Source organism: Oncorhynchus nerka, linkage group LG2, assembly GCF_034236695.1.
Source record: "Oncorhynchus nerka isolate Pitt River linkage group LG2, Oner_Uvic_2.0, whole genome shotgun sequence".
Lineage (NCBI taxonomy): Eukaryota > Metazoa > Chordata > Actinopteri > Salmoniformes > Salmonidae > Oncorhynchus > Oncorhynchus nerka.
The window spans coordinates 58,294,961-58,315,366 of NC_088397.1; the positions used below are offsets into that span (position 1 = coordinate 58,294,961).

Below are 20,406 nucleotides of genomic sequence, written 5' to 3' on the forward strand. Positions count from 1 at the left end.
AAGGATTCAGAGTCGGACAGCATCAACCCTTTCATTTCCCCTTTTAACTTCATTAGCATATTTTACTTCAACCAGGGGACAAACAATGGCCCTAGAATACTGCATGGAATGGATGGATGGATGGATGGATGGATGAGTGGATGGATGAGTGGATGGATGAGTGGATTAGAGAAAGGAGAGTGAAAGCCTTGTAAAAAAAAAAATCTTTATTCATGACTTTCTTTCTTTTCACAATCTATTCATCATGTGCTGTATGCTTTGAGTTTGCATCTGTCTAAATAAATAAAAATCTCACACCGATGAGATAACCTGGTTAGTAAATTTGGACCTGGAGAACAAATTGCACTTTTACCTTTTTTATATGACTCCTTATTAATCTACGGAAGGGAACATTGATCACAATGAGGTAGAATTGTTGGCTTCATACATGCACTCACTTCATCCCAGTCCATTATAGTAGTAATAAAAGTGCCATGCGCGGAGGAGAGGACTGTAAATTAGGAGCCCACATCTGCGTGCACCAGCTTCTTTTGTCTGAGTCCCAGCAGCTCTAGAGACTTAGCCAAGCTGTCTCTCTAAGGCTGTGTTGCCGCCACACACCACATGCTCTGTCCTGTCTGATGCCAGTCCAATAGCTCTCTACTGTAGCCTCACTGCTTCACAAAACATTCAACTTCCAAGTGGAATGGTACGGAAGCCCCTGACCAGCTCAAAGCCTTTAGCTTGGAGACAATTGCCTTCTTTCTCTGTCCCAGGTCCCCTTAAGATAGGAAAATAGATAATTTAGCTCAATGAGACTTCCTGTTTAGAATAAAGTTTAAATACAAATTGTAATTTGTGTCCTCGCAGTGGAAAGCAGTGGCCATGGCTGCACTCCATTGCTACTACTAACAGGGTGTCCGGCAGGGTGTGTTGTGTAGGAGCCAGGGATGGAGAGGACAGACAGGAGTGGAGGACTGACACGGTGGTGTCTGGGTTTTCTCCAGCTCCACTCCAGCATCTCCTCTCCATCTGTCCCTGCCTCAAAGACGTCAGGGGGGAAATCACTGGAGTGTCCCTGTTTCCTCTTGTCCCTTTGGCAGGCAGACACTCTGTGTATTCTCTCCCTGTTCTCTACAACATACAACACATATCCTATTATATACTCACTCTCAAACTGATGACAATTATACACTGGTGTACAAAACATTAGGCACACCTGCTCTTTCCATGGCAGACTGACCAGGTGAATCCAGGTGAACGCTATGATTCCTTGTCAATTGTTAAATCCAATTTTTAAGCCTTGAGACAATTGCGACATGGATTGTGTATGTGTGCCATTCAGAGGGTCAATTGGCAAGACAAAAGATGTAAGTATCTTTGAATGAGTTATGGTAGTAGGTGCCAGGTGCACCGGTTTGTGTCAAGAACTGCAATGCTGTTGGGTTTTTCAGGTTCAACAGTTTCCCATGTGTATCAAGATTGGTCCACCACCGAAAGGACATCCAGCCATCTTGACACAACTTTGGGAAGCATTGGAGTCAACATTGGCCAGCATCCCTGTGAAACGCGTTAGACACCTTGGAGATATCCATGCCCCAACAAATTGAGGCTGTTCTGAGGGCAAAACTCAATATTAGGATATTAGGAAGGTGTTCTTAATGTTTTATGCACTATGTACATACTGTCACCGGCATTGCTGCCCTGTTATGTTGTCATCCTGTCATCATGCAGTTATTTGGTTGCAATTCATGTCAGCTACAAATTTAAGGCTGGATGTTAGAAGGAAAATGTCAAAACTCTCTATATCCAGATAAAAAAGAAAATGTGTCATTGCCCTTGCAGGCTGTACTCTGCAGGATCCACATAAAAGTTCAATCCTGTGGCCCCTGGGAGGGAGAGCAAGAGATGCTAACTCCTGACAGTGCCTTTCTCACGTCTGCATGATGTACACTCTGAACAGGGCTGGAAAATTCCGGATTTTCTGGAAAACCAGGGAATTGATTGAAATTTTAGAGCCCTAACTCTGAGACTTTCCTGATCTAGTTTCTATTCTGATATGTATTTATTTTATTTAACCTTTATTTAACCAGGTACGCAAGTTGAGAACAAGTTCTCATTTACAATTGCGGCCTGGCCTAGATAAAGCAAAGCAGTTGAACAAATACAACAACACAGAGTTACACATGGAGTAAAACAAACATACAGTCAATAATACAGTAGAAAAATAAGTCTATATACAATGTGAGCAAATGAGGTGAGATAAGGGAGGCAAAGGCAAAAAAAGGCCATGGTGGTGAAGTAAATACAATATAGCAAGTAAAACACTGGAATGGTAGGTTTGCAGTGGAAGAATGTGCAAGGTAGAGATAGAAATAATGGGGTGCAAAGGAGTAAAATAAATAAATACAGTAGGGGGAGAGGTAGTTGTTAGGGCTAAATTATAGATGGGCTATGTACAGGTGCAGTAATCTGTGAGCTGCTCTGACAGCTGGTTCTTAAAGCTAGTGAGGGAGATAAGTGTTTCCAGGTTCAGAGATTTTTGTAGTTCGTTCCAGTCATTGGCAGCAGAGAACTGGAAGGAGAGGCGGCCAAAGGAAGAATTGGTTTTGGGGGTGACCAGAGAGATTTACCTGCAGCAGAGCATGCTACAGGTGGGTGCTGCTATGGTGACCATCGAGCTGAGATAAGGGTGACTTTACCTAGCAGGGTCTTGTAGCTGACCTGGAGCCAGTGGGTTTGGCGACGAGTATGAAGCGAGGGCCAGCCAACGAGAGTGTACAGGTCGCAGTGGTGGGTAGTATATTGGGCTTTGGTGACAAAACGGATGGCACTGTGATAGACTGCATCCAATTTATTGAGTAGGGTATTGGAGGCTATTTTGTAAATTACATCGCCAAAGTCGAGGATCGGTAGTGTGAAGGATGCTTTATGCGAAATAGGAAGCCAATTCTAGATTTAACTTTGGATTGGAGATGTTTGATGTGAGTCTGGAAGGAGAGTTTACAGTCTAACCAGACACCTAGGTATTTGTAGTTGTCCACATATTCTAAGTCAGAACCGTCCAGAGTAGTGATGTTGGACGGGCGGGCGGGCAGGTGCAGGCAGCGATCGGTTGAAGAGCATGCATTTAGTTTTACTTGTATTTATAAGAAATTGGAGGCCACATAAGGAGAGTTGTATGGCATTGAAGCTCATCTGGAGTGTTGTTAACACAGTGTCCAAAGAATGGCCAGAAATATACAGAATGGTGTAGTCTGCGTAGAGGTGGATCAGAGACTCACCAGCAGCAAGAGTGACATCATTGATGTATACAGAGAGGAGAGTCGGTCCAAGAATTGAACCCTGTGGCACCCCCATAGAGACTGCCAGAGGCCCGGACAACAGGCCCTCCGATTTGACACACTGAACTCTATCAGATAAGTAGTTGGTCAACCAGGCGAGGCAATCATTTGAGAAACCAAGGCTATCAAGTCTCCCGATGAGGATGTGGTGATTGACAGAGTTGAAAGCCTTGGCCAGGTCAATGAATACGGCTGCACAGTATTGGTTCTTATCGATGGCGGTTAAGATATCGTTTAGGACCTTGAGCGTGGCACCCATGACCAGCTCTGAAACCAGATTGCATAGCGGAGAAGGTATGGTGGGATTCGAAATGGTCGGTAATCTGTTTGTTCACTAGGCTTTCGAAGACCTTAGAAAGGCAGGGTAGGATAGATATCGGTCTGTAGCAGTTTGGGTCAAGAGTGTCCTCCCCTTTGAAGAGGGGGATGACCGCAGCTGCTTTCCAATCTTTGGGAATCTCAGACGGCACGAAGGAGAGGTTAAACAGGCTAGTAATAGGGGTTGCAACAATTTCGGCAGATAATTTTAGAAAGAAAAGGTCCAGATTATCTAGCCCAGCTGATTTGTAGGTGTCCAGATTTTGCAGCTCTTTCAGAACATCAGCTGACTGGATTTGGGAGAAGGAGAAATGGGGAAGGGTTGTGTGAGCTGCTGTGGGTTGGTGCAGTGCTGTTGACCGGTGTAGGGGTAGCCAGGTGGAAAGCATGACCAGCCGTAGAAAAATGCTTATTGAAATTCTCAATTGTAGTGGATTTATCGGTGGTGACATTGTTTCCTATCCTCAGTGCAGTGGGCAGCTGGGAGGAGGTGTTCTTATTCTCCATGGACTTTACAGTGTCCCAGAACTTTTTTGAGTTTGTGTTGCAGGAAGCAAATTTCTGCTTGAAAAAGCTAGCCTTTTCTTTTCTAACTGCCTGTATATATTGGTTTCTAGTTCTCCTGAAAAGTTGCATATCACGGGGGCTGTTCGATGCTAATGCAGAACGCCATAGGATGTTGTTGTGTTGGTTAAGGTCAGTCAGGTCTGGAGAGAACCAAGGGCGATATCTGTTCCTGGTTCTAAATTTCTTGAATGGGGCATGCTTATTTAAGATGGTGAGGAAGGCTTTTTCTTTTTAATAACCAGGCATCCTCTACTGACGGGATGAGATCAATATCCTTCCAGGATACCCCGGCCAGGTCGATTAGAAAGGCCTGCTCGCTGAAGTGTTTCAGGGAGCGTTTGACAGTGATGAGTGGAGGTCGTTTGACCGCTGACTCATTACAGATGCAGGCAATGAGGCAGTGATCGCTGAGATCTTGCTTGAAAACAGCAGAGGTGTATTTAGAGGGCAAGTTGGTTAGGATGATATCTATGAGGGTGCTTGTGTTTACGGCTTTAGGGTGGTACCTGGTAGGTTCATTGATAATTTGTGTGAGATTGAGGGCATCAAGCTTAGATTGTAGGATGGCTGGGGTGTTAAGCATGTTCCAGTTTAGGTCGCCTAGCAGCACGAGCTCTGAAGATAGATGGGGGGCAATCAGTTCACATATGGTGTCCAGAGCACAGCTGGCGGCAGAGGGTAGTCTATAGCAGGCGGCAATGGTGAGAGACTTGTTTTTAGAGATCAAATTGTTTGAGTACAGACCTGGATAGTAGGACAGAACTCTGCAGGCTATCTTTGCAGTAGACTACAACACCGCCCCCTTTGGACGTTCTATCTTGTCGGAAAATGTTATAGTTAGGGATGGAAATTTCAGAATTTTTGGTGGTCTTCCTAAACCAGGATTCAGACACGGCTAGAACATCCGGGTTGGCAGAGTGTGCTAAAGCAGTGAATAAAACAAACGTAGGGAGGAGGCTTCTAATGTTAAAATGCATAAAACCAAGGCTATTACGGTTACAGAAGTCATCAAAAGAGAGCGCCTGGGGAATAGGAGTGGAGCTAGGCACTGCAGGGCCTGGATTCACCTCTACATCACCAGAGGAACAGAGGAGGAGTAGGATAAGGGTACGGCTAAAAGCTATGACAATTGGTCATCTAGAACGTTCGGAACAGAGAGTAAAAGGACGTTTCTGGGGGTGATAAAATTAGCTTCAAGGTATAATGTACAGACAAAGGTATGATAGGATGTGAATACAGTGGAGGTAAACCTAGGTATTGAGTGATGATGAGAGAGATATTGTCTCTAAAAACATAATTGAAACCAGGTGATGTCATCGCATGTGTGGGTGGTGGAACTGAAAGGTTGGATAAGGTATAATGAGCAGGGCTAGAGGCTCTACAGTGAAATAAGCCAATAAACACTAACCAGAACAGCAATGGACAAGGCATATTGACATTAAGGAGAGGCATGCTTAGTCGAGTGATCATAAGGGTCCAGTGAGTAGTGAGGTTGGTTGGGGTCATGGCGATTCAGACAGCTAGCCGGGCCATCGTTAGCAAGCTAGCATAGGATGGAGGTCTGTTTTTAGCCACCTCGTGCGTTTCCGTCGGTAGATTAGTGGGGTTCTGTGTGGTAGAGGGGATCAATCCGAATGGCAAAATAGATATAGTTATAGTGACCCAAGAAAAATTGTCCGATAGACCTATTCAGATAGCAGCCGATAAGACAGCTAACAATTAGCGGGCCGCAGATGGGCTTTCAGGTAACATCGCGACGGAGGGGCCAGTTGGATAACTCCCTCGGGCAGATAACGTCGGTAGGCCAGTCGTGAAGGCCCGGTGGGGCTCCGCATCTGCAGTAAAATGGTTCTGGACAGGTGATTGTAGCCCAGAAGTGGCTGATGGAACTCTTCAGCTGGCTAGCTCCGGAATAATTGATGTTTGCTCCGGGATTGACGTTTTCCAATAGTCACACAGATAGCAGCTAGCTAGCTGTGAGATCCAGGAGTAAATGTCCAGAGCTTGCGGTTGAAATCCGGGGATATGGAGAGAAAAATAGGTCCGATATGTTCTGGTCTGAGTCGTGTTGTACAAAACTGGCGATAGCTTTTCGAGCTAAAGGATAGCTGATGACCACAAACCGTGTTTAGCTGAATACGAACGTTAGCCAGTAAACTGGCTAGCTTCTGGCTAGCTTCTGGTTAGCTTCTGGCTAGCTTCTGGCTAGCTTCTGGTTAGCTTTTGGCTAGCTTCAGGCTAGCTTCTGGTTAGCTTCTGGCTAGCTTCTGGTTAGCTTCTGGCTAGCTTCTATTGTGGATTTCAGATTTGAGGTAAATAATACCTTTTTTTTTAATTGGTGAGGCGGGTTGCAGGAGATTGTTTTGAAGTTGAGTTTTTAGAAAAGCAATATCTAAAAGATATGCGAAGAAAGATGTAAATATATATATACACGGGACACGACAAGACGAGGACAAAGGACGTCTGACTGCTATGCCATCTTGGTATACATGTGGTTATATAATAACATACTGTATTCAGTTGGCCTTTGTAGTGAAATATAATGAATAGACTTAGCCTAGTGAGTCTCTGGGCCCTTCTACAGGATTCACACACAGGTGTGAGTCGTAGCTCTGTTTTATGATGGCTTCAGGGCAATCTGGTTTGTCTCTATGCAGCATTTAATTGTTGTACATGCAGAGAGTGAATTCCATTAACAGGTTCCGCAAGCAAATGGATTGTCACTAATCATTTTTATCCCCCCAGGAGTACACCCCATTTCAAACTCTATATTAAGCTCCCAGTTTACAATATCATGGAAGACCACCTTGAGTTGCTGTGTTCAGTGGTTTGGGAAATCCAATATTTTATTCTAAATCATTCCAATCCAAAATCATATGACAAACTTCAGTGTTATGAACCTCAACATAATTTGCTTTAAGATGTTAGTTGCGCCTCAAGTGTTGTGCCTGTGTCTGTGCAAAATGATAGGTAATCCCTCAATTTTAGTTCCGCAATACAGAGACCTACAGAGGTTAATTCAGTGTTGTGAAGATCAAGTTAAACATAACAAGGTGGGCGAGAAGCAGGAAGTAACAGCAGCCCATCTATTTATTTTCTTCTCGATTCAGTCTCGTCTGAGGCGTGCGGTAATGCTGCTCTGTTTACCCTAGATTGTAGAGACAGCATCTTGCTGGCTGCAGCCCTCCCTGCTGAATACACTGCCTCGTCAGTCAGATACGCTCCTGCCAACCCCAGCCTCAGCCCCAGACGTGACTCATTCACACAAACTCATAGAAGAACATGCTCAGGCCTCTGGCTACGGTGGCGGGCACCAATCTGAGTCAAAATTTCGTGCCACCATTTTTAATTTGACCTTAAGAACCCCACCAAGATCCACAGGGCTGTGCCTATGTTTTCAGCATGCATTGGGGTGACATTCTGGCATAAACTCTGCAGTGTCTTATTATGTGTGATTCATTGGAGGGTAACCGTCTGTAACCATACATAAACATGAACTAAAATGATCACAGAAATATGTCTCCTTCTCCCCCTTTATGCACTTCATGCACAGTGCTTATTGTACTTTATGGCTCAGTGGGGCCCAATGCGTTCCATTTGCAGCAGCCTTTGAGGCTCCTGCTGGTCACAGGCTGATAACATGTGAGAAGATTGGAATCAGACAGACTCTGACACCATCTTTCAGGCTGCAGGACAGACACAATGTTCTCACACTGAGTCAACAATAGAGTTGTGTTATTACATCAGATGTGATGAAAATTGTGTGTCTTGTGGCCTAGTCTGATCAGGCTGGACAAAACAGAGTAATAACACAGGTTGGAGGCACAGGGACAGGAGTGTACAGATATAGGATCTTCATTGGACCAATATTTTCACAGCAAAATGATCCTGCAGCAACAGGATTTGAACAGGTTTAGGCCTTGATGTTGCTTGATCGATAGTTAGGCTATTAGCTGGTCAAAGGTAGGCTACATGAAAAGTACAATACTGTTAATATAACGGGTGTTAGTGTGGGTTTTCAGTGAATTTATGTAAATCACGAAACTCATCTGCATATTTTAGCAACAAGGACAAACAAAAGAGTGATCAAATTAACATCTGTATGTGATCTGGTCATATCAAACCTGCACTGCCTCCAGAGAATTGCTCAAAATCAATGTTCCCCACTTCTAGGTTTTAGGGTGGAATATCAGGGGTGTTGACAAAAACTTTACAAAGCCATATATCCATAAAGATATCTTCATTCCTTCTAGAGCTTGTCAATGCATTCTGTTCGGTATATTGTCATGTGCCACACTTCTAGGTTAGTCACAATGGGACACTGCAAAAATGTCTCGCACTCAAAATGGCACTCATTTAATCATTGGCTAAATCACAAAGCCTGATGGGATACCTTTGTCGTGGGGTCTGCCACAAATCCATGTGGATGAGTCATGGGGGGAGGGGAGAATTGTACACGTCACACATGAATGAACTGGGAGGGCGCCAGCCCCAACAGAACTTGACTTCCAAATGAATAAATTAAAGCAATTAGTAGATCTGTTTACAATGATGCGGAGACAGAAGTAGGTCATACGTGGTGGAGATGGGGGGGAGAGCGAGCCAGAGCCGGAGGCTGACACTGGTACCTACAGTGATGGGAAGAGGAATTAGGACATGAAAATGCCGTCTTTGTTAACGATGACTTTTAAACGAATGTCAGATTTAATCACATGGGACCTGTGGGGTTTATGGTAAAATAAATGTTTTGTGATCACTCCTCCGTGTCTTATTTGTGTACTCATTGGAGGGCCAGGCCCGGGGCTATGGATTCTGCTTTTATTGGTCTTCTTACAAACCCACATTCAGCTCTAAAATGGCTATAATGACATATGGATGTTCATTTAAACCACTCAATACTGTGATTATTGGATAGGCATACAAGCAGTGAATTCTACCATTTAGTGACCATATCCCTCTTCAAATAAATTCAAGCTATTCATAATTTTATTTGATAGCATAGTTTGTTGGATTGTTTGTTATACATAATATCATTTTTATATCAATTGTGTTGTTCAGTGAACAATTCTCAGATTGCTAGCTTTAGAGACCAAGCATTAAGAATGATGGCAGGGTAGCAGAGGACGTTTATGGGGAACCATAAAACAGCACTCTATCAATCTAGAATGGTATACTCATAAAAAACCACAGGGTGGTGAACCAAGGTTGTGGAAAGGAATCTCTTCAAGCATATTGCCAAAACACAATCAGTGACCTCTTGACAATGCATGGCATTATGCACAGCGATAAAATAGACATTTCTGCAACACTGCAGAATTCTGGGTCCGCATGGAAATATAGAACATCCCAATATTGCCATAGTCAGATTCATTCATAAATTAACTTCCCTGGGCTGTGTCTTCCATACCTTTCACTGTAGATCTCTACTGGCTCATTGTGACTTGAAACAGGATTTGAATCAGGGAGTGCTCATGTTGTATGTACTGTATGATGACAATCAAAGGGGAAAGTCAAAGTGACCTGTGCAGCCCAAGTGCAATACCAGGTCTTCTATAATTCAGCATTCAGTGAAAGACAGAGACCCACTATGTTCTGCTGTAGCCAGAGCACGTCTGTACACTGCTACGGCACGCCCATTGGTAGTGACTAGAAACAGAACAATGGGAAGAGTAAAGCTACTAGTGCACTGTTGGAATAACAGCTGATGGGAATGTGGAATAAGGCCAGTGAAATACAAGCTCTCTTCTCCAGTGTGATTGGGACAGGGACAAGGAACAACTATAGAGTTCTGTTTGGAAGTGTTCCCTCAGCTAGATACTCAGTCAGTTTTGTGCTGGTACAATATGACAGTCCATTTCTGCCATGAGTTCATTTTTTGGTATTGCTTACGACATCCTGCAGTTATTGTAACTGCCCCTGTAGATCAGGTATGACTGTATAGTTCGCTATACTGTGTAAGGTTTGTTGGCATCAATCATTCAGGATAGAAAAGTGAAAGCAGTGCAGATGTTGCTCTCTCAACTGATAGACAGTAGACGTCCATATACAAAGTAGGATTCCGGGTACAGAGTACAGCATATGAGGAGGAAATAACATACACAATAGAACGAAACACATGAAGCACATATTCACACATGCACACACACCCTTATATGGACATGCACACAAAGCCAATAATAACTGATTCAGACCAAGGCTGTATGTTTCCTCAATTTCCCTCAACTGGCCCATATGGCTGTGTAGGGAGGAGGATGCCAATGATGGAGGTAGCTGGCACGAATAATTACGATCAAAGATTTACAGAGCATCTGCTACCTTCACTGCTGACAAAAATCGCTGGAAGCCCAGAGAGAAACACAGCAAACAGGGAAGAGGAGGAGAGACAATTCATGCTGTCTGCTATTCACAACTTCCTCTCTGGAGTCTCCGGTGCACCGGCAGCACCCATTCCAGATTTAATCCTAAGTGTAAATAAGGCCAAGGAGGTGGCTCACACACAGAGCTATGCAAATACAAGCATCAGCCTAGCTTCTTCCCATGGTCTGGAGGGTCCGTCCTGCCCCTACCTTGAAACGCTGCACTAATGCCTGAGTCAAGGGCACGGTACAGGGAATAAAAGCATAGAGACTGACTTTGCTGCACAAATCATGTTCCCCTATACAGTATGCAGAATTGCTTCCTCCTCACATTACATGTCTGACACAGTCAAGTTCCCTCCTAGAGTCCTGTATATCTCTTTATCTCTGCTCTTATCTCTTAGTTCTCAACCCTGCTCATCTATTCAATGTCCTGTCATTGGTCTCGTTCTCTCACTAATTCATCAGTGTGTCTCACTTAATATCTAAAAGGCTCACCCATTTACACTGGCACAATGCCATCACAAAGTGCCAGAGATTACAAATCAACATGGAAGTAGCCTGTAGGAGATCATCCAATACAATAGCACTGTGACAGCAGCATTTACATTGACAATAGTGATAACAATCTGTAGGCATTGTGCCATATTGCAAGATAGCAATCCCTGCATGCAGTGTACTGCCAAAGGAACCATATGGCAGGTGAGCTCCCTGTTTCCCTCCACCTGTATCTCTCCTCCCACACTCTCCACTACTTTGAATATAAATGTACAGTCGTTTTACCTCAATGTTGGCTCAGGCTCTAAATAAACAGGTGCTTGAGGGAGGACTGGGGAGGTAAGAGAAGAGGGAGCACAACAGCTACAGGAAATGTCTGTTCATTTGGGGGATTTTATTTATATTTCTTACTCTCATACTCTATCTCCCTGCCTTTCTTTGTGACGCTCCCTCTTTCACATATGCTCTTCTCCTCAGGCTGTAGCATCTAAGAAGTTGTGTTTAATCAGTGTCTCCGTGGGCAACGGGGGAGTTTCCAGCTCTGGGTAGTGAGCTGCTGTGCAGTCACAAACCGTGTAATTGTCTTACATACACTAATTTGCGACTAGAGTACAGGGCATTGCCGCTGACCCACATTGCTCCTGATGATGTTTTGAGGAACACCTATGTGAGAATGCTGTTCATTGACTACAGCTCAGCGTTCAACACCATAGTACCATCAAAGCTCATCACCAAGCTAAGGATCCTGGGACTAAACACCTCCCTCTGTAACTGGATCCTAGACTTCCTGACAGGCCGCCCCCAGGTGATGAGGGTAGGTAGCAACACATCTGCCACGCTGATCCTCAACACCGGAGCTCCCCAGGGGTCCCCTCCTGCTCAGTCCCCTCCTGTACTCCCTGTTCACCCACGACTGCATGGCCAGGCACGACTCCAACACCATCATTAAGTTTGCTGATGACACAACAGTGGTAGGCCTGATCAGACAACGACGAGACAGCCTATAGGTAGGAGGTCAGAGACAACCTCTCCCTCAACGTAACCAAGACTAAGGAGATGATTGTGGACTACAGGAAAAGGAGCACCGGGCACGTCCCCATTCTCATCGACGGGGCTGTAGTGGGGCAGGTTGAGAGCTTCAAATTCCTTGGTGTCCACATCAACAACAAACTAGATTGGTCCAAACACACCAAGACAGTCGTGAAGAGGGCACGGCAAAGCCTATTCCCCTCAGGAAAATAAATTTGGCATGGGTCCTGAGATCCTCAAAAGGTTCTACAGCTGCAACATCGAGAGCATCCTGACCGGTTGCATCACTGCCTGGTACGGCAATTGCTCGGCCTCCGACCGCAAGGCACTTCAGAGGGTAGTGCGTATGGCCCAGTACATCACTGGGGCAAAGCTGCCTGCCATCCAGGACCTCAACACCAGGCGGTGTCAGAGGAAGGCCCTAAAAATTGTCAAAGACCCCAGCCACCCCAGTCATAGACTGTTCTCTCTACTACCGCATGGCAAGCGGTACCGGAGTGCCAAGTCTAGGACCAAAATGCTTCTCAACAGTTTTTTCCCCCAAGCCATAAGACTCCTGAACAGGTAACTATTTGCATTGTGTGCCCCCCCCCAACCCCTCTTTTACGCTGCTGCTACTCTCTGTTTATCTTATATGCATGGTCACTTTAACTATACATTCATGTACATACTACCTAAATTGGCCCGACCAATCAGTGCTCCCGCACATTGGCTAATCGGTCTATCTGCATTGTGTCCCACCACCCGCCAACCCCTCTTTTTACGCTTCTGCTACTTTCTGTTCATCATATATGCATAGTCACTTTAACGATACCTACATGTACATACTACCTCAATAAGCCTGACTAACAGGTGTCTGTATATAGCCTTGCTACTCTTTTTTCAAATGTCTTTTTACTGTTGTTTTATTTCTTTACTTACCTACACCACACACACACACACACACACACACACACACACACATACACACCTTTTTTTCACACCATTGATTATAGTCTGTAAGTAAGCATTTCATTGTAAGGTGTATTCGGCGCACGTGACAAATAAACTTTGATTTGAATTGATCACACAACAACCATAGTTATATAGTGTCAACATTTGATCAGGCTACCACGCCACGCTAAATATACCTCATATGTGAGTGAACTGTATTCTTTTATCTATAATCTTTGTTTAAATCAAAAATCCTTCCCAAAGGGGGATCATGACACCTCGGTAAAGAACACACAAGGCAGTGCTGCAACATTCAATCTAAAGATATGAAGGGAACTCATGACTGATGAAAGGCAATGAAAACGAGAGTCCATGACAGATGTTACATATTATCTAATCAGTAGATTACAGAAAGTCTAATTTAATCAATACATTACAGAAAGTTGTGCTGCAACAAAATAGCACTCTGTTTGCCATTGGCACTTGCAAATAAATATATAGAGAAATACAGTAATGGAAGCAATTCTGAGTCACCTCCAAAGGAAAATGCAATATCATTATATTACAGTGTAGCAATAAAAAAGGAACAAAAATAAAGACCCATTTCAATTCTAAATTTAGCAAGCAACTGATAAAGTAGCGGCCTGGCATTAGTGAGCAAACAGAGAGAGGCCAATCTCCCTCTCTGTGAGAAGCTTTATAGCTCTGGTGGGACCATCTGAATAAATCCAGTCCAACTGGCCAGTGAGATAAGCAGGAACACAGAGAGCCCTGGGTCCATCTGGTTTGCTTGACTGGGAGAGTCTAAAAGGCACCAAATCCAATACCTCTCCCAAATACACACACAGAACAAAGATGAGATGAGCTTGGTAAACATCATTGTGGAAGTTTGCACTGCAGCTGCATCTACTCTGGCTGTTTAGGCTCCAACTCTTCTCCGCTTTGCACTTTGTCTCCATCAATCCAATAGATTCTACTCTCACTCCTGTGCCAAGGCTGGCTATGTGTACCGAAGCTCCAGTAAACTACATACAACTACAGATAATGGCCAAACAACTCTCAATGGGATTAGATAACTCTCTCCACAGCTGGTTTGGTGGTACCTGATGCATTTATCTCTATGAGGATGCACATTTTGATGTATGCCCATTAAGGATGATGATGATGATGATGATTATGAGGATTTTATTTATTTTTATTTAACCTTTATTTAACTAGGCAAGTCAGTTAAGAACAAATTCATATTTACAATGACGTCTCATGAAAGGATATTTAGGTTGTGTGTGCTGCTGCTGCCTAAACCCAGAATCCCTGACAGTTGGCAATCAAGTAAAGTGCCTGCCTCAAAAACCCATTTCCCACAGAGGTCTAATCTTGGTGTTCTCATGATCATACCAGATGATACCTCTATAGAGAAATATGTCCATGATTGTGCAGTACCACTAAAGAGAGACTCCGTAGAGAATGTATCAGAATCTGAGATATTCCAGATAGATACTTTATATCCATATAAATAAGTCATGAAGCATATGCGTGCTGCATGCGTTATGTGCCCATCAGCTGCTCACTGTCTGGGAAAACGAGATGATATCACAGTAGACTATAACTCAATTCAACATGACTTCTACGGAATTGTTACAATTGGAATAGCCTACACCCTGAAATAATATACCGGTATGTAAATACATTTCGAACAATAAGAATGTACCGGTAGCTCATTTATTTTGGACGCGCGCTTGTCATTTCAATGCGCCCTGGTCGCGTAAAGTAACCCAACTTTGCAATTTCGTCCTCATGGGTTGCAATTATCAATCTTAGTATGGTACTCACCTTGAGCAGTAGAAAGTCTAATTCATGATGTGTCTAGTGTGTTGAATGAATAAAGGATCTGCTGGATTCAGTGTCCTTCCTTTGGGGTTGGAAAATGTCCCACAATGGCACAGTCAGCGGTGATGCGCGCAATGTCCATATACTGAGAGAAAAACGTTCAGGATGCGACAATTTTGATTCTCATGTATCACGCGGAAACAGTTCTCTCATTTGATCAATGGACATTTAGCATACGTGTTTTCTAAACTCGCAACCCCAATTACACATTTCAAAAGACTCTTCACGTTTCCATTCGGTGTTTGAATGCCGGTGGTAGGCTTCAAGACCGGACTCTCATCAGTTTACTTTCATCTCACGTACAGTGTGTGCGGATTAAACCAAACCTCCCTCGCGTCATCCTTTCACGAGGGCTCAGTGCAATATTTTTTCGTAGACTGAGCGTTGGCTTCATCGCCAAGTCTGTCCACATGACCGAGTCATCTGATGCTCTCACATTCACATACTGTGCTCAGTTGTATTGTGTGTTTTACTTCATGCGTATAGTGACAAAAGCTAGAAAGACTTAAATTACAGTATCATCCAATACATTTCATATTTCTTTGTTCCTTGTTCTCAAGTGTGTCTATCGATGATAAACTGGAGGGGAGGGGTGTGTGAATTATTTTAATATCAGAGCCAGTTCGAATATATACATGTTTTTACTGCATTCTTTATATGGCGATGTAAATGTCACATTTCCCTTTAAAACACTGACATCTGTAGGTTCATTGCTGCAACCACACTTGTTCAATGAACTCTTTCGCCTTGCTTCTAATCAGACTAGTAGAGAGCATCCAGAATATCTCTTTTGAAAGTGTACATAAACTACCCTCAGAGGCAATTTTGTGAATAAGATAACATTTCTTGTGGAGTTATTCTGCTATAGACACAGCCTGAGAGAGGACATAACCAAACAATATTAACCAAATACAGAATAAGGTCACATTTTGCAGTAAAATCAACCATGGTTTAATTAACAAACAGGCAGTGGGTGCCATTGTATACACTTCACAGTCAAACCCAGAGTGTCTTGACCAGAGAGCTGCTTACATTGCTGAAAAGCTCAGAATGCCTTTCGGACAGTTTTCCTTGAGGCAGTAGCAGAGACTGTCAGTCGGCCAGCTGTCTGGCCCTCATTACCCAGCGGTTGACGATAGAGATGTCAGGCCCTCCTGGTGATGCTGAGCGGCCCCTAGGTGTTGAGCGGCCCCTAAGTGCTGTGCGGCCCCTAGGTGGCCAGTGGGCTGGCTGGGCTCCCCCACAGCAGTACAGATGGCAGGTACTCCCCCACTGGCCCACTCCAGGTGAACTGGCCAAGAGCCCCAATTACACAGAGAAAAACAGACAGACAGAGCACTCTAAAAACACAAAGGTTTCAGAACAGGAAGGAGTTGAACATATAACGAGTTATTCAGTACACAGCTGGTTGGCAGAGTAACAAGAGAGTGAATGTAGGGAATAGAGAGAATAATAATAATCCAATTCAACCGCATCAATTGTGTACTGTCTGCCTATTTAAAATAACGTGAATATGAGCTGGACAGGACTGGTACGTGAGTTATTTTAGTCATTGTGTCTGAATATTCCATTGTTGTCTTAAAAACCCATCATGGTGATGTGAGAGGTCTTTGAATTCAAAGGGGAAAAACATGGACAACAAGAAGTACATCTTACATTTTCATCATGGTTTGTAATTCAGTTGCCCAGCAAAGGGATCATGTTGGTCATTAATACTGTTATTATGTGTCCACCATACAAAGCATTGTTCAGATATCTTTGCTTATGACCCCATTCACGTGTAGTGCCCGAATTGAACAGCTAAATGCAATCTATTGCATGGAAATATATTATCATAAAAGAGAAAAGCGAAGGGGGTACAATGGAATTGTATTGAACTGACTGGCTGCTCAATCAAGCTGTCATAACAGATGGATAATAACAAGAAAAACCTGAGCTGTTAAAATGAACAAGACTAAGAGGACTGCTAAACCAACACACTGAATTCGTTTCATACTTTGTTCACTTCACATCCATCATTTTAGGATTATAACAAGACATTTATAAAAATTATACTTGAATCTTGGAAAACTGGAAAACAGCTGGAAAACAATTATCTGTGGTCACTCAAACGTGCTGAGACTTACTTGAAAAGTAATCTACTTTAATAAACTTGATAACCTAATGAAATGCATGTACCAAGCAGGAAGCTGTATTGTACTGCCATGTTTGAAAATATTTGTACTGCGGTCATTGTGAAGGCAATTACAGGTAACTGCCAAAATAAAGGAAACACCAAGAAAGTGTCTTAATAGGGCATGGGCCACCACGAGCCACCAGAACAGCTTCAATGTACCTTGGCATAGATTCTACAAGTGTCTGGAACGTTATTGGAGGGATGCGAAACCATTCTTCTATGGGAAATTACGTCCCTTGGGGTTTTGTTGATGGTGGTGGAAAACGCTGTTTAGGGCATCACTCCAGAATATCCCATAAGTGTTCAATTTGGTTGAGATCTGGCGACTGAGACACACACACACACACTTTTAAACCCCCTATGCTACTTTGAGACCTCTCTTTCAAAGTCACTGAGATCTCTTCTTGTAGCCAAAATAATGGGCAATTGTCATAAGCATGATGAGATGATAATTGCTTAATTAACTCAGGAACCACACCTCTGTGGAAGAACCTGCTTTCAATATACTTTGTATCGCTCATTTAAGTGTTTTCTTTATTTTGGCAGTTACCTGTACCTTAAGGGGACACAGCGTTTTACTGTTGGCTGCCTAGTAAATGGGCACTGTGCTTTTATTTGTTTGCATGTCACGTTCGTCGATGGAAGGATCGGACCAAGGCGCAGCGTGCGTAGAGTTCCACATTATATTTAATAGTGAAACTTACAACAAAAACAACAACGAATATAACAAACGTGCAGTATTGCAGTGCTCAAGGCAACAATACAAAAACAAGATCCCACAAACAACAGGTGGGAAAAGGCTGCCAAGATATGATCCCCAATCAGAGACAACGATAGACAGCTGCCTCTGATTGGGAATCATACCAGGCCAACATAGAAAACGAAAAACTAGAATGCCCACCCTAATCACACCCTGACCTAAACAAATAGGGCATGGTCAGGGCATGACATTGCATTATTTACACCTACATATGACATTTAAATATTCATGAAGCTGCCTTATGGACACAAAGAGCTTACCACATCAGAGAGAACCAGAACTATGGTAATAATGCACTGTATCCAGCGTATACATACATATGTCTAAACCTTTTTTTACAACAGGTGGGTCTAATCCTGAATGCTGATTGGTTAAAGCGCATTCCTGCCAGTGTCTATTCCACAAGTTACCACCAGCTAAATCTATGACGTTATAATGCCTATATACTCTGTTCCATCTGACTGCACAATCCACTGTCTCATCAGCCCAGCCAGGCAAGTTATAAACTTGATCTCCACTATAAAAAGCATCTAGACATTATCTCACATTTCTTTTAGACTAACATTTAGTTTTCAACAGTAGAGATTTGTATAAACTTTGCTGTCTGTCTCTCCAACATTTGCAACATTGTTTCGATATTCAAATTCGATCTCCAGCTGTTCCATAGTAATGAACATGTCGGGTGTCGGGACAAGACAGAAAGACAGGCAACCTTTCTCATCCAGTCGAAATCATGAATCAGCTAGCATAATTTTTATGGATATATGGATAAAAAAGTATGAATAAATTCATCAAAATAAAGTTTTTAATTAAAATATGTCAATCATTATTTGAATGGTTGGTAACCCGTTATATAAAATTGATTATGCCCTGAAAGCCGGTGTTTAGAGGATACATTTGCACGGTTTGCCGGCCCGAGACAAACCCGTGCCAATATATCCTCCAAACATGGTTATCGGGCATTATCACGTAAATAATGACTTCTAAGAAAACTGCAGCTTGAGAATAAGACATCTTCAAGATTATTGACACCTTGTGGGAAACATACTGTACCTGCAGTAATAAGGTATTTTAGGATCCAGCATCTAATCCATCTTCATGTTACTACCCCCATGTCACGGATTCCCCCGGTACTGCTGCACATTCCATTCACCAGCTCCGGAGATCTACGTCTCCGCCCTTCTAGGCGTCAATGAATTGGATCATTACCACCAACTCCGGACTGTCTTGTCTCATTATGCACACCTGGTTCCAATTCCCACTAGTATGTGTATATATATGTGCCCTCTGTTCCCCATTGTCCTTGTTGATTATTGTTCCATGTCTGTTGGTCTTGTGAGTACCTGTACAGATTTCGTATTACCGTGTTAGTGTGCACTTGTTATTACGGGTCTCGTCATGTGTATTTATTAGAGGTTTACACCTCGCGCTTTGTTTGGGTTACAGCCCTGTGTTATAAATATACTTGTTTGTTTTGGGATTCATCCCCGTCATGTTCATGATGTACTCTATTTTAGGTAGAGAAATTTTAAAAACTATTTCACATTCCTGCACCTGTCTCCTATCATTATACAACGTGACAGAATAATCAACCCATCTAATGGAGACAACGGGAAAGGCCGAGCTGGTGACCATCGTAGGGACAGTCCAGCATCACAAGGACTGTCTCTCCTGACTCGGCAGCGCCATGGACAGCGTACTGGCAACCATCCTGCGTTTGGAGGTGAATGTGCAGTCTCCTCAGTCTCCAGCACCGGTTCCGGCACCAGCCCCCACACCACCACTACCTGCCTCCGTCCCATCTGATCCGGTTTGCGGAATACCCCTGTCCCTCCCAGAGCGCTTTGACTGCACTCCAGCGAGATGCAAGGGATTCCTTCTGCAATGCGACCACCTCGCCCACTATGCCGAGGCTGTCTCCGGGAGAGACAGGGTTGCCACCATCATCTCGGCACTGGACTAGGAAACAGGAGGACCCGAGATCGAGTCCTACGAGCGCTTCACCATCCTCTTCCACTCAGTGTTTGGAGGGCCGAGAGGGGGGTAAGCACCTACTCTGACTAAGCCAGGGATCTACGACTGCCTCGGGAATTCACCCTGGAGTTTCGGACCATCGCCGCCTCCACCGAATGGAACTAGTCGGCTTTGGTCACCGTTTTCCAAAGCGGACTGCGGGAGGAGGTACAGATGGAGTTAACCTGCTGGGATGACAACCTGTCACTCGACCAGCTCATCAGCATGGCAATCCGGTTGGACAACCTCCTGCGGTCCAGACGAAGACTTGGCCGGAATCCAGAGCCCATGGCTAGACCTGCTACGTGGCCAGAGCCGATGGAGGTGGGTTCTGCCTGTTTTCCCGAGGCAGCGTGTAGGAGAAGGAGGAATCTGGGCCTCTGCTCCTACGGTGGAGAAAATTGTAATTTCTCCCCGACCTGCCCTCTATTCACTAATAGGCGAGGAGGTGGCAAGCCAGGGAATTCCCCTGCTCCAACCCAGGGGAGGTGTCTCGCGACGTCTTTCAACAGCACTATGGTGGAAAGTCCGGACGATGCCCCTCAA

General features: G+C 43.9%; 1 protein-coding gene across 1 annotated transcript in view; it reads right to left on the bottom strand.

Moving 5' to 3' along the window:
- LOC115138605 (plexin-A2-like) overlaps positions 1-15,187 on the bottom strand; it is a 58,374-nt gene extending 43,187 nt beyond the window's left edge. The window contains exon 1 of the mRNA XM_029675638.2: positions 14,855-15,187. The gene's annotated coding sequence lies outside the window, so the exon portion shown is untranslated. The remainder of the gene's footprint in view (positions 1-14,854) is intronic.
- Between the last annotated feature and the right edge of the window lie 5,219 nt (positions 15,188-20,406).